The 15,652-nt window shown below is 42.4% G+C and overlaps 1 long non-coding RNA gene across 1 annotated transcript; it reads left to right on the top strand.

Moving 5' to 3' along the window:
- The first annotated feature begins 581 nt into the window (after positions 1-581).
- Positions 582-14,709, top strand: LOC115647601. Its single transcript, XR_003999366.1, has 3 exons — positions 582-591; positions 13,871-13,877; positions 14,600-14,709. It is a non-coding gene; the product is annotated as an uncharacterized LOC115647601 (long non-coding RNA).
- The last annotated feature ends 943 nt before the right edge of the window (positions 14,710-15,652 follow it).

Below are 15,652 nucleotides of genomic sequence, written 5' to 3'. Positions count from 1 at the left end.
TGTCTAACAATTGGTTTTTTTTTTTGGATCCCCAGCTGCTTCTGCATTCCCAGGTAGCAGTAATTCTCAAGAGCGCTTGTAGTCTACACTTGACAAGTGGGTTGCATTCCTTCTTTTCTCATGTGGACCTTGTCATAATTATTCACATCTTTTAGGGTATTGCACAGCACCCTAGAGGGGATTACATCTTCAAACCGTTTGGAATTGCTAGCTAGGGCAGAATGTGACAGTCAGCTTTTGGAGCAGGGTTAAAGCCAGAGAGCACGTTAATAGAGTTGATCAGACACACACACACGGAAAATTTTTATGAAAATGAGAAAAAAATCAGTTTTCATCTAAATTTTCTTTGAAAATTTTTGACTTTTCAGTGAAAAAACAAAAGCTGAATTTTTTTCAGCCCAAACTCAAAAAATATTGGCCCAAATCTTCTGATTTAAAAACAAACATTTTGACTGGGAAATTCCACCATGGCTTCTCATGGAAGTTGTAGTCTGGGGGAGCACACCCCATTCTTCTCCATAGGCTGTCGGGCCAGACAGCATCCCCCATGAACAGACATGGGTTTCTTTTTCTGATCTGCTAGTTCAGGCTGTTCTATACTGAGACTGACACCACTGTACACAAACTCCTAGGTGAGTGTTGGGAGGTTTGCTGGTGCATTTGAATGAGTATTTCATAAACACTTTAAACTAAAGTCCTAATCACTTAGATTGTACACTCAGATTGTATTTGATCATAAGAACACAGCTTCTGTCACCAGTAAGTCATCCATGGCAATATCTTGTATTTAGGGGAAATGGACAGATGACATGGAATAGCCTTGTTACAGCCTATTCATGCTGATGCTCTTTGTACAGCCACTTCCAATAGATAGAAAGCTGCTGTCTTCATGCTTTCAGCTTCGGTTACCCTGCATACTTTTGGCCAGGATGAATTGGGTTAATCTCAGTTCTCTCCAACGCCAGTAAATGAAACTATATTTGGATAAGTGCAATAAACACAGCTCTCTGGCAATGGTGTCTTGGAGAAGTTGAAGAAGACTGATGTTGAGCAGGATCTTACACTCCAGCTGCTAAACTGAATGCTGTAAGTGGCATGTGTGGGAAATAAAATGTTAATTCAGACTGGGATTTTAATTTCTTTGGCCAAACTAAATATATTTATTGAAGGAAAACTAGATGGAAAGAGATGCAGGCATACCTGATGCCGAAGAAAGGCCAGCTTATACCTAATACATTGGAGTAATTATTCAAGACCAGTTCATCCATGTGAACATTTTGACTGTATCCTGTAACACTGACAATGTCAGCGAGACCGCTGGTGATCTACTTAGTAAGTGCTGGTTGTGCACCCTAACCCTCTTTGTGGGGGGCTAACTTTCACTGAGGCACTCAAAAGTATTTAGGATTTCAAAACAGTCTTTAATAGAAAATGCCTTTACTGGTAATTTGTTAGAATTATTGTTCTACTTAGGGCTAGTCTACATTAGAATTATAGAATATTAGGATTGGAAGGGGCCTCAGGAGGTTATCTAGTCCAACCCCCTGCTCAAAGCAGGAATAATCCCCAGATTTTTACCCCAGTTCCCCAAATGGCCCCCTCAAGGATTGAATTCACAACGCTGGGTTTAGTAGGCCAATGCTCAAACCACTGAGCTATCCCTCCCCCCCGGGCACCTTCTTTGGGCACCTTCCTTATTCTGTTCCCTTTGGACTCTCTTGGACACTGAAGCCCCTGGCTCCCTCCCAGCAAGGATCTCTGCAAGTACATCAAATTATTGGAGGGAGGATATAAGTTTACTATAATTTAAGTATGAGTGATGTAATATGCCTCTTGCTTATTCCTGCTCTTCTTCTCTTCTGGGCCAGGTCAGGACCTCAGCTAGTCAATAGGGAAGCTGGGTGGATATCTTGGAAGAGAGAGTCCTCAGGGGAATGCAGCTCAGTAACTCCAGGGGAAGAGTAGAGAATGCTATGTAGAGCTGTCTCAGCTCAAGCTGAAATGGACCAAGGAAAAGGGAGAAGCAATCACTGCAGAACACTAGGAGAGGCCTGTGACTTGATTGTCAGCATGAAGGTTTCCATGAAACCCTGACATAACTATCCACAGAAAAGGCAACAAAAATGGACCCCTACAAGATCACGTGACAAAGGCTCCTTTAATACCAGACACAGAAGAAAATATTTACTGGGAATCCACTAGGTAGAGTTGGTTGGAGAAATTTCAGTAGAACCATTTTTTTATCAGAACAGGCAGTTCTGTCAAAATCAAAATGTTTTGTGAAATCAGGTTGATTTTGATGGAATTTCATTTGGAAGAAAACTGGGAAAAATAGTTCTGAAAACGTAGAAACTACTGATTCTTAACATTTTCAGAATGAAATGTTTCCATTTTTCATTTTGAAGTGACTTTTCAAATAGACTTTTTATTTTGTATTCTATTATAATAATAGAATACAAAATAAAAAGTGAAAACTGTCAAAATATTTTGAATCGCCCAAAATGATTTTTCCCCAGACTTTTCCTTTGTGGAGAATTTTGAAATTTTGGGGTTTTGTTCTGATTCAGAATAAAGCTAAATTTCAAAATCTCAGACTCTTTCATGAAACAGAACTTCTGTTCTCTGCATAACTCTAATTTTAAGGCCTAATGTTTGAAGTATTTACAGTTGATATGGTCACTTGATATGCTACTGCTCTTCCACTGGGGGTGGGGGAGAGAGAGAGAGAGAGAGTGTGTGTGTGTGTGTGCGTGTGCGTGCTTTTTGAGGGGCTAGTTATGAAATCACTTTGGGTTTTTTTGTTCACATTTTACAAATGTTGGAAATGTAGTTGGCCATTCCCTGAAATCTTCATTTGGCTGTTGATTTTTGCCTCAATAAGGACCAGGAACAACAGTGTTTTCATTTTTAAATATCCTGGGGCACTGTCTGTAGCTGGACAGACTTCAGCATTATTTGGACTGAAAGGTGGCAATGGCTTTAAGAAAAGTGGAAAAAATTACATAAATCCCAGTATGTTAGTATTGTCATAGGGATCCAGCTAGCTGTAGCTTGGGTTCATTTGCTGTAGAGCAAAGTGGAGCTTTGTATCTAAAAGATTCTGTGAGTTTTTCCCCCAGCCATGTATGTGATCACTTGTCTTCCCCCTGCACTCTTCCAATTTCCCTTCTTTCCCCTTCCCTTATTCAGCTGTCCTGTTATTTGCTTATCTTCACACATTTTCTAATGTGAATATCATAATGATCTTTGTATTCTATGAAGCCCATGAAACTTCAGACCTGGTTACTGCTTTATGTTACCTCAGCTCCATTGTCCCTGCTGGTCTGTTCTTTCTTTCTTTCTTTCTTTCCTTCTTTCTTTCTTTCTTTCTTTCTTTCTTTCTTTCTTTCTTTCTTTCTCACATATTTAAGTCCAATTAAAGTTAAGCTCATGCTTATGTGCTGTCCTGAATCAGGACCTCATATTGCAATGCTTCCTCCCAGTCAACAAAGTCACAGTCTGACTAAAGTCACAGTGAACATTTCTCTGTATTCATTTCTTACTGAAGGATGTTTTCAAGAGCTGAATTCTAGTGCTAGATGGGATGGAATGGTAGGGTATGGTATGAGAAAGAGGTGTTGTATGAATGAAGTTGTATTTTTAATTTGCTTTATAAACATACATTTATTTTTGGCTATGATTTTATGCCCAGATCTACCATCCAGTTAAAAAGATAGTGTGCAGAAAGAAAATAATTGTGACTTCTGTGTTTAAGTTTATGGCTACCTTTAAAAAGGAAAGAAATTAAAACTAGGGAATTGTGAGACAAACCGCAAGGATTTTGTTAAGCAGTAAAAGTTCCAAAGGTTATATTATTGTGAGTTATGTGAAATATTTAATATTTATTCAAATACATACTCCAAGCCAAAGTTATAAGGAAAAAGACTTGCTTGTTGGGCAGAAGTTGATACTTTGAAGCAGTATGCATTTCCAGTACTCCTCTCAGAAGCACTGGCAAATCAGTTAAGGGCTTGTTGCTACTTGAAACCGTGACTGTTTCTTTCTCTTTGAAAAAACAATCACATAAATGACTCTTTTCCTTCTCCCGCCATCCCATAGGAATACAAGGGGTTAAAGCTGGTATTTGCAGAAACAAGCAGAGTTAATAATATCCATTGTGAAGCTGAGAGAGCGAGAGTGAAGTTATCGGCAAATCAATGATCAAAAATTGGTTATTTGAAGGATTAAAAGGATCTAACAATCCCTGCCCCCCAAATATGATGCCTGGTACAGAAAGGAAAGGTGCTACAGCAAAGTCATTGTGTTACCAGTGCAGAAGTCTCTCTCTCTCTTTCTCTGACTCTGTTTAGAACTTCCTGGTTGGTCAGGCCTGGGCTTACAAAAGGGAACCGTTCATGTCCAGACGCATTGCAGGCTTCTGGCAAACTAGCCGAAGCTCACAAAAATTTACACATTTCCTGGCACCCAGCTGAGCATACTAGTAGAACTTGGCTTGGATTTTCTTTCAGTTAGAAAAGCCATTTTTTGGCGGGAGTTAGGGTGGCAAGTTCCCTGTGCAGGGTCACAGCAGCAGAAATAAATAACAGTTTGGGTCCAGAGAGCAATTCCTATAATTATATCTGTCAGATGACTTATAATCAGCATATTTAGCATAGCCTGTTACTCTCTGGTTTTTCTTTGTGTGCTGTGGGTGTTGCTGACATTAATGCGAAATAGCACCTTGATAAAAATCTGACTTGCTATGATGGTGATGTGGGGAACCTTTGAGAGGTTTTTGTGGGTTCTTGTGGATTTACATTTTATTTTGAGGCTGTCGTGGTCCAGAAACAAAAGGCTGGGGAAGATGGAATCATCCTTTATGATTTGTGACAAAGCTCTCCTTGAAGACAAGATGTGATTCTGTATTTCTGACACAGGATAAAGACCTTTCTCTCTCCTCTGCCTCTTTCAAGCGGGATTGAAAGTAGCCTCCTGCCAGTCAACAAACTGTGTCATTTCCTTCCCTCTGCGAGTCTCACTCTTTCCACAGAACAGACTCTCAAATTAACATTTTCAGTTCATTAAAGATATTTTTGAAAACATTTAGTTCTGTAATGCCAGGATCTCATCTGGAACTGGTCAAACTCATGCTGGAAATGAACAATATTAAAATCTCTTCATTTTGAAAGCACACTCTAAGCCCATGAGGCTGCTGCTTGCTCATATCATGACAAAGCACACCCTTTTCTTATGCTGCTGAAGTTCCGAATGCTGTTAACATTGATTTCTTCCCCCACCGATCTCAGAAAATATCTAAGGGAACAAGATTGCAATTTTAATATTCAGATACCATTTTTGATGGCTCTCTTTAGAATAAGGCTCCTTCCCACAAATATGCCTCTTTGTCTTAGTATCGCTCACATCCATTGCAAACTCCCCTAAGGTGTATTCTTGTCTTAGTCATTCGGGAGCTATGGATGTAAATTATCTTGGATCAAGAGGAGAATAGAATACTCCCTACCCCAGTGACACACACACACTTCATGCCATCTAGTCTAGAACAACATGGCAGAACTTTAACTCACCACCAAAGGAGTAGAGCGGGAGCACTGGCTGTGCTCATAAAATGCTGATGCCTTAGTGTGATTCGGCTGTCTAGCATTTGGGACTTCAACATACTAAGAGAAAGATTGAGCCTTAACTTTACTTAGGGTAAAATTTTCCCAAAGTCCCATTGGCTTTCATATTCCTCCTCTCCTTCTGAGGTCAGTAGGAGCAGGGTTTTGGATCCTATGTAGGATCTCTGTGTAGGAGTGGATATAGACTGTATTTCTGTCGCTACATATTGCTGCTCTTTGGGCTATTCTACTTCTTACTGTGAGAAGAGTTATGGACACAGTTTCTTTTAAAAGGAGGATATATGGTGATAGGGTACATTTAAATATCATTATTCACATCCAAAGAGCTTAAAGCCCTATTGGAAATGGAATCACTTTACCCACTGCAGAAATGCAACCATCTCTGAGATGAAAAGCAGCAGTTGTTTAACAGCATGTATTAACACAGCACAGCAATGTGTAGGAATTAGTGGTGAACCCAAGCTGCAAAGTTTGGAGCTGGAATTTGAGCCAAACTTCACCAAACTTCAGGGTGATAAAGGCCAGCTGCAGAATTCAAATCTGGAGCCAAACCTTCCTAAAGTTTGGCAGGCCAAGGAGTTAGATTTGGGGTTTGGCTCAGGCCTATCTCTAGCAGGAAGTGAAGAATAACATATGCATAAGCTTGGCAGAATTTATTTTTTTTTAATCATTTCAATGGGTAATATCGATGTTTATTTATTAGCATTTTTTAAATTTGTATGTTTAAATTTTTGTAGTTTTGCAAAATTATGGGTTTCAAGCATTTTTAAAAATGATTTAAATTTTCACAGTTGTGCAAATTATGTGGGGGGGGTCGACAATAATTACTTAATGACAGTAGTTATTGAAATTCAAAGAGTTAAAGCTTTATAACTGTTAAAATACAAACTGTTAACATCACATTTAAAAATATACAAAGTAAATATCCTTAAATCAATCTCTAACTCTCTAGCAGCATTTTTCTTACTTTGCATATCTGTAGATTTCGATTATTATAGATGGAAATATTTTTTCATCAGTTTGTGTTTATGGTGAAATTGACGTTTACCAACATTTACTAATAAAAATTAATCCTTCCAAGCTTACTTATGCAGTTAAAACTGCAGAGTGGATTTTAGGTGGGTGGCATGTAATTCTACAGGAAGAAACTCAGCCAGGACACCAGGATCAAAACCATTTCTCTCATGAAATGCACAAAGGGATCTTTAACAGTCACATAATCTTTAATGATCACAGAGGATCAAGGCCTTGGATTTACATCTCCTATCAAAGATGGTAACTGGATCACAGATTCAGTGCTAACTCAAGGAGAAGAAAGCTACCTCTTACTTCCAAGCACCCAGAATTATTTAGTTTATAAGGTCTGATGGTCACACTGATTTTTGGGTGAAGTTCAACAGAGGGCTTTTTACTGGACAAGGATTTTCGTATGACACTCTTATTTAGTTTATGTATTGCATCTGCTATGAATTTTGGAAGGTACTTATTAAATTGCAGTTGGTATGTGCAGTAGAAAGACAGTGTATTTTATTGATAATTAATAAATCATTATCATAATACAGACTGTAAATTCTCAATCTCTTTGGGGCAGGGACCATGTGTTTGTGCAGCACCTAGCACAATGGGGCCATGGGCCTCATTGGGCCCTATGGCTGCTACTGTAATATAATTCTACTAGTATCTCTCTCTCTCTCTAATTAGGTTCTTATATTGAGCCCATCACTGCAATGCCTGAGTGCCTCTTTACTAAGAATGTGGAACACAGATTTGCAAGACTTACTCACATGGGTAGTTCACTCCCACACTCTCGTGTAATTGACTGCAAGGGGACTAGTAGTGGAGCTAGGGCTATGTATGTGTGTAAACGTTGGTTGGATTTTATTGCTAGCTTGCAAGCTCTGTGGGGCAGGATCCTCTCTCTGTTTGTTGTTCAAATTCATCTGTCAATTGACATGCACTGTAGAAGTAATAAAGAATACTTCTTAGCAGCCACAAGTTATTCTCCTCTGCTCACTTCCCTATATACACTGTCAATGAACAAACAAACAGCAAAGAAGGAAAACCCACAGAGGGAGCTGCTCTCGTAAGTTTGGGGTGGAGAGAGATGGGGAAGTTTAAAATTAGGTTTAGACCAGACTTTCTTCCGGAGGGTTTATTACTTTGCTAATCCAAACATCAGTCTCTACCTTAGACACTCATCAATACACATGCAGAATGGAGGAATCTGTCCTACTTCTTGTCTTTAAAAACAGCTTTAGGTATTTGAACAGTAGAGGGTGGATTAAGGAACATTTATATTACAGTGGAAGACATTCAGTAGGGGCCAGACTGGGAAGCCCTTACTTACAGTGGTGAGCATTTAGTCACTGAAGGTTTGTGCGGGATTATGTGCATGAGTAAGTGCTCACCAATATAACAACTCCCCAATCGGGCTCTAAATCAGCTGCTAGCCATAGGAATGCAAGTGCCCTCACCTGTCACCTCCTGGATCCAAGTCCCTATTAGATGGCAAATTAAAATATATTTGGTAGTTACAAGCCACTCTATCTGTTCACCTGCTTACAATATGAATAAATATCCATAAATCTCAGGTATTTCTAAGACACCCATCTCTGTGATACTTAGGGGCTGTAGAGACACCCAGGCAAGAGTAAAGTCAGAACAGCTGGGGATGAAGGCTGCTGTTCAAGATTTAGGGATGAAACTAAGGGGAAAATCTCATGGCTGAATGAAGCCTCAAACATGGAGGAAAAACTATGTTTCCACTCCATACAGGGGCTCAAGCAGTGGAGAGTCCCCTTCAGGGAACTCTGTACCCTCCAGTGCATTGTGAATCAGTTATCCGCATGGCAGCTCCTTGGACTAGACATAGAGATAATGGTGGGTGAGGTCTTTGCCAGTATGGTTCCACTGGGACCAAAACCCAATGGAGGATTTGTACAGCAGGGTCCACCTGCTACTACTTCTTCCCAAGCCCTGCACTAGTTGGATTAGTTCTGCTCCTTTCTCTGCCCAGGCTACTGCAGCACTTTGCCAGTACTTGTCTAAACTGGGGCAGATGCTTCTGTTCCACAAGCCCATATTCTGGTGACTGAGCAGTCCGTTTACTGGGGCTGTGTCCCCCTCTGCGGGATCTGGCCCCAGGTAAGTACACGCCAAGTGACAAGTCTCATTTGGTTTTTTTCACTTATGCATAATTCAGCCCAGTTGAAACCTGAACTGAGAGCCACTGAGGAGAGGATTTTCTGAATCTCTGAAAATCAACAGATAAAGCACGGCAAATATGGCATATATATATAGTAAAAGTATGTTGGGGGCTGACCTAAAAGAGTGAAAGCAATTGGCTCTAATTTGGCACTGTGTCCTGGTTAGACTGCTCTACATAGGCCTATATAGGCAACTATTCATTTTGCCTTCCCTTTGCTAGTCTCTGTGTGCCTGTGCTGAATGAGGGTGAGCTTTGTGTTATATAGTGAAGGTATTTGTCCCCCAAGTGCAAGGGTCCAATTAGATCTGACACACCAGAGGTGTTTCCCTGATATTTATGCTACTGTCTTTCAATCTTTAGAAGCATTTAGTCTTGTGGGAGGCGCAACAGACAATGTCAGAAACAACATAAAATTCTCCATTAGCCATGACCCACAGGAAAAAAAAATTGCATGACTTTTATTAGGCACACTAAAAATGAAAGCAGAAGGGTAGGGCTGGGTTTGTCGATCTTTGCTTGTAGGAAGAAATAAAATGGCTCATTTAAATTCTTAAGAACTGCAGAGGAGGCAGAAGACACAATGAGTATCTTGGAGAAGAAAGGCCATCAGCTGAACAAACTAATCACATGGTAATCAAAGGGGAGTTATGCAGTGCCTACTGAGAAGTACTTTAGAAGAAGTTCCAGCTAATCACTGTAAAGATCCTATCAAGTGACATCTTCAATAAATTGTAGATTAAATAAATAGGAACAAAGGAACAGGTAGTAAAAGGGGAAAATGGCTTGAAGACTTTCCTAAACTTTATATGCTCTGAAATTGTGCTGCCATATAGTACTTCGGAACTGCCCTGGCTCCTTAACGAAGAAACTTACCAGATTTATCACCATTCAGGCTGGCCTTAAAACCACAAATACATACATGTGCTTCCCCATGCAGACATAGTGCTTGCTGCAGGCATGTTCTAAGTGCATTGTCCACAGGGGAGTGATGCTTGGAAGTTGTGTTCATGTAGCTATTCAGTCCTTCAAGAAAGTGAATAAGAATTGAACAGAACTGAGCCCAGGGGGAAACCAATCCACTGGGATTTGAACTACAGCACTAATCAAAAGCCTTCTCTTCCCAATCCTGATTTGGTAGATGCCATGAAAGCCCAATAAGTCACAGTATACTGAAATATGACTAAAAAGCTTGCCGAATAATAACAACAGTGTAATAGAAATGTGACTCAGTAATTATACTTGTGTAGCATTTCTCATCTTTCATGTACTGTACAAACATTCACTAATTAAGCCTCACAACACATGAGGTAAGCATGTGAATTTTGTGATCCATATTTTTACAGATGAACTACTTGTGACCAGTTTGCAAATAAAACTTAAATACAACGTTATTTGCAATAAACAAGCAACATACCAGGTTACAAAGGCAGATGGGAACAAAGTCTGCAAACTATCAGACTATTAATACTTTAAAGCTTTAAAACCTGTAAATAAAAGTTGCTGATAATAAAACATAGAAGAAACAAAAATGTTTTGAGCCTGTATGCGTTTGTGAATGATTTAAGCTATAAAGCTAAATTCTTCTCTAGTGTAACTCCATTGCCTTCAATGAAAGTACACCACAGAGGAAATTGGCCTGAGGGAATAATTACCTCTACAGAGAGAGGGAAATCACAGAGACCGAAGAGGGGATATGAATTAAGGCCTACATTTTCAAAAGTAACTAATGATTTTGAGTGCCCAACTTAAGACACCTTAAAGAAGCTTAATTTTCAGAGAATAGGCAAACTGCCTCTTTTAAGGATGTTGGCAAGCCATACAGTGAAGCACCCAAAATTGCTAGTTTAAAAGATGTAGCTGTAAGCCACAAAAGAATACTTATGGGTAGAGAGGCAATGGGCTATATAATGATATCTGCAGACTTTCCAGGGACAGAGTCCCAATCTTAGATGGAGGTAAACTCATGTCACTGTAGGAATCCCTGCCTTCTAAGGCGAGCATAGCTGGGAGTCACATCATAGCATCATACATAAGTATGAATAACCAGGATCAGATTAACATTTTGTAGGCCTGGTGGCAAACATATTTGTGGGTCCCCAAAGGGGCAATGGAGCATGGTGCAGGGAGGCCAGTCCCCAGAGTAAGGGGCCAGCCAGGGGCAGTGGGGCATGGCAGGAGCGGCCTCACTCCGCCCAGCCCAGTGTGAGGGCACTGTTTACAAACTGGCAGTTGCAGGACACACAGTGGCCCTGCCCAGCCCTGTGCTGCCAGCATGACCCTTCCCCTCAGGGGCTGACCTATGCCACACAGCCCTCCTCCGCCCAAAACCCCATAGGTTCCGACTCCCTGGGTGCTCCAGAGCTGGAGTACCCACAGGAAAAAATAGTGTGTGCTCAGTATCCATTGGCAATGCCACTGATCAGATCCTCCCCCTCATCCCCAGCGCCTCCTGCCTGCAGCTGATCAGCTGTTCAACAGTGGGCAGGAGGTGTTGGGGGTAGGGGTGGGGGAGGGGGAGGAGAAGGGGCAGAAAGAGGCAGGGGCACTCTGGGCAGGTTGTGGAATGGGGGAGGAAGAGGCGGGGGTGGAACAGAGGCAGGAAAAGGTGGGTGGCAGGGCCTTGGGGGAAAGGGTAGAGTGGGGACGAGGTTTAGGACAGAGCTGGGGTCAAGCACTCGTGGGGACATCAGAAATTCAGCATCTCTGCAACACCCCCTTCGACTCCCTATGGCCAGAGCCCCCCGACCCTCCTGGATCCCCCCACAAATGCAGAGAATCCTGCAGGCCAAGACGAGCAAGTGGTGGGTGGGAGGAAGCCAGCAAATGGAGCAGGTCGGTGCCCCTTCTGAGCATGGGCCCGGCTCCATGGTGGCACTGGCACCATTGTAAACCCAGCACTGTGAATAATAACTAAGAATCAAATAGAAAGGCCTGGTGCTGAGGATATTTATTTCTGCTGCTCCTTCCTATGTCTACATGCATTGTCACTGGGGAAGTCTTCAGCAAAGAGTGCTACTCAGTCAGCATGCAGCTGAATCAGTGTCAGCTTTAGAAAATCACTTATTCTGATCCAATTTTTTTTTACGATTGGTGTCTTAATTATATTTTAAAATAAATCATTACGTGCAGGCAATTTAGGAAAGGCCCTTCTGTTAAATATGAATTGCTTGCAAAATTTCATTGTAGAAAAGGTGAATCAAAGTGTTTGCAGAACCTGAGCATAAATATCTATTGCTTCTGCTTTTTTTTTTATTTTAAATTCTCTTTTCTGATTTAAAAAATAAAGGCCTACAAATTACGTATGCTTTTGAAAGCTGTTAAGGTCTCTTTTCCATTTTGAACTTTAGCGTCCAGAAAGTGGGGACCTGCATTTCCCTTCTAAGCTTAATTCCTAGCTTAGATCTTATAGCCCTGCCACCAACCAAAATATAGTGTTTGGTACACTCCTTGTCCCCCCAAAACCTTCCCTGGGGAGATCAAGACCCAAACCCCTTGGGTCTTAAAACAAGGGGAAAGAAACCATTCCCTTACCTTTTCCCTCCCAGACTTTCCCCTCCCTGGGTTACCCTGAGAGATTACTGTGATTCAAACTCCTTGAATCTTAAAACAGAGAGGATATTCACCTTCCCCCCCCGCTCCTCCTTTCCCCCACCAATCCCTGGTGAGTTCAGATCCAGTCCCCTTGGGTCTTACACAAGGACAAAATCAATCAGGTTCTTAAAAAGAAAAGCTTTTAATTAAAGAAAGAAAAAAGTAAAAATTATCTCTGTAAAATCAAGATGGAAAAATGTTTACAGGGTCTCAGCTTTACATAGACCAGAGGGACTCCCTCCCCTCTAGCTTAAGTATAAGTTACAGCAAACAGAGGTAAAATATTCTTCCAGCAAAATACACATTTGCAAATCAAGAAAACAAATATAAAGACTAATTTGCCTCCTATCTAGTACTTACGATTTAGAACATGATAGACTGTTTTAGAAAGATTGGAGAAAACTGGTTGCGTGTCTGGCTCCTCTTAATCCCAAGAGAGAACAAAGAACAACCCAAAAAGCACAAACAAAGACTTCCCTCCACCAAGATTTGAAAGTATCTTGTCCCCTGATTGGTCCTCTGGTCAGGTATCAGCCAGGTTCACTGAGCTTGTTAACCCTTTACAGGTAAAAAAGACATTAACCCTTAACTATTTGTTTACGACACGCCCCCCAAATCTCAGACAGTGTGGAACCACACTGGCAGTGATTTCTTCCTAGAACTTTAGAATAAACAGATTAATAAAACACATGCACCTTTACATATACTACTAATTAGGTAAACTACAAGACTTTGCACGTTTTAAGGACAACTTTTTAACCAGTTGATTCTGGGAAACTCTCACGGGAGAGTGCATCAGCTACTTTGTTAGAAGCTCCTGAAATGTGTTGAATTTCAAAATCAAAATCTTGGAGAGCTAAACTCCATCGAATAAGTTTTTTGTTGTTTCCCTTGGCAGTATGAAGCCACTTTAACTCAGCATGGTCGGTTTGTAGCTGGAACCGCCGTCCCCAAACATATGAGTGTAGCTTTTCCAGGGCATTTAGGTTTTCTTTAGCAAGGGCTAAAGAGTGTCGGAGGGTGCTTTGTAGGTTGCTTACAACGTCTAGAATATTAGTTCCTGGAGAAGGCATAAACCCCTCCCATTGCTGCTTCACCAACTGTAATGACCCCTTAACCTCGTGGCCATACACAAGTTCAAACGGTGAAAACCCTAAACTGGGATGTGGTACAGCCCTGTAGGCAAAAAGCAACTGCTGTAACACTAGGTCCCAATCACTGGAGTGTTCAGTGAAATATTTACGTATCATGGCCCCCAAAGTTCCATTAAACCTCTCCACCAGGCCATTGGTTTGATGGTGGTAAAGGGTGGCAACCAAGTGATTCACCCCATGAGCTTCCCACAGATCTTTCATGGTCCCTGCCAGGAAATTAGTTCCTGAATCTGTAAGGATGTCGGAGGTCCAACCTACCCTGGCAAAAATGTCTGTTAGGGCCTGGCACACAGTTTTAGCCCTGGTGTTGCTTAGAGCTACTGCTTCCGGCCATCGGGTAGCAAAGTCCACGAAAGTCAGTATGTACTGCTTTCCTCTGGGGGTCTTTTTTGGGAAAGGACCCAGAATATCCCCAGCTACTCACTGAAATGGGTCCTCAATTATGGGGAGTGGCTGGAGAGGGGCCTTGACCTGTTATTGGGGCTTTCCCACTCTTTGGCACACCTCACAAGACTGGACATACTTGGCAACGTCCTTGCCCATCCCCTCCCAGTGGAAGGACTTCCCCAACCTGTCTTTGGTTCTGTTCCCCCCAGCATGGCCACTGGGATGATCATGGGCTAAACTTAAGAGCTTCCCCCAGTGCTTAGTTGGAATCACCAACTGTTTTTGAGGATGCCAGTCTTCCTGGTGTCCACCAGAAAGAGTCTCCTTGTATAAAAGTCCTTGTTCTACATCAAACCGGGATTGTTTAGAAGAGCTGAGAGGCAGTGAGGTGCTCCGTGCCGCCGCCCAAGCTTTCTGAAGGCTGTCATCTGCTTCCTGCTCAGTCTGGAACTGTTCCCTTGAGGCTGGAGACACCAGTTCCTCCTTAGACTATGGACTTGGGCTTGGTCCCTCTGGAAGCGATGCAGGTGATGGGGTTGTTTTCGTTGCTGGTGAACCCCTCTCCGCTGGTGCACTATGCGATATTTCAGGCTCTGGCTGAGCTTTTTGGGTAGGGTTGTCTGCTGCTTCAGCCACTTCAGGCCCTCTGGCGCTGGGGTGGAAGATGGGTTTGTAAGCGCTGGCGTCAGTGCTGGCAACGGTTCTGGTGCTGGTTGCTTTTCCAGTTCTGGTTCTGGGACTGGAGGCACTGTGGCTGTTGCCGTTGTTGGCAGGGGATCCACGTCCACCACCTCTGTCTGGGTCTCTGGTAACACAGACAGGGCCCTTGTGGATGGCTCAGGAACAGGGATGGGTTTGGAAGCTTGCCTGGCTTGGCTGCGTGTGACCATTCCCACCCTCTTGACCCACTTTACCTGGTTGGCCAAGTCTTTCCGCAGTAGCATGGGGATGGGATAATTGTCATAGACTGCAAAAGTCCACATTCCTGACCAGCCTTTGTATTGGACAGGCAGTTCAGCTGTAGGCAAGTCTACAGATTTTGACATGCAGGGGTAAATTGTCACTTAGGCCTTTGGGTTGATGAACTTGGGGTCCACTAAGGATTGGTGGATAGCTGACACTTGTGCCCCCGTGTCTCTCCACGTGATAAGCTTCTTTCCGCCCACTCTCAAAGTTTCCCTTCGCTCCGAGGGTATTTGAGAGGTATCTGGGCCTGGGGATCTTTGGTGTGATGGTGGTGTAATGAACTGCACTCGGTTGGGGTTCTTGGGGCAGTTGGCCTTTATATGTCCTAGTTCATGACATTTAAAGCATTGCCCAGCTGACTGGTCACTGGGCAGAGGTGGGTTGCTGGAGACCGGTGAGATGGGAGAATAGGGAGTCTGGGGCTTTCCTTGGGTTGGAGGTGGGGTCTCGGGTTGCCCTCGGGGATAGGGTTTATTGTCTGTGTGCTCCCTATGATATTCACTCCCCTTAACAGTAGCTTTTTTCTTTTTTGCCACTTCCACCCATCTGGCTCCAATCTCCCCTGCCTCAGTTACAGTTTTGGGCTTCCCATCTAGGATGTACCTTTCTATTTCCTCAGGAACACCTTCTAAGAACTGCTCCAGTTGTATTAGGAGGGACAGCTCGTCCAGAGATTTAACGTTTGCTCCTGATATCCAGGCATCATAATTCTTTCCAATTTGATAGGC

The sequence above is a fragment of the Gopherus evgoodei genome, chromosome 3 (assembly GCF_007399415.2).
Source record: "Gopherus evgoodei ecotype Sinaloan lineage chromosome 3, rGopEvg1_v1.p, whole genome shotgun sequence".
NCBI lineage: Eukaryota > Metazoa > Chordata > Testudines > Testudinidae > Gopherus > Gopherus evgoodei.
This window is presented reverse-complemented; position numbering and strand designations above follow the sequence as displayed.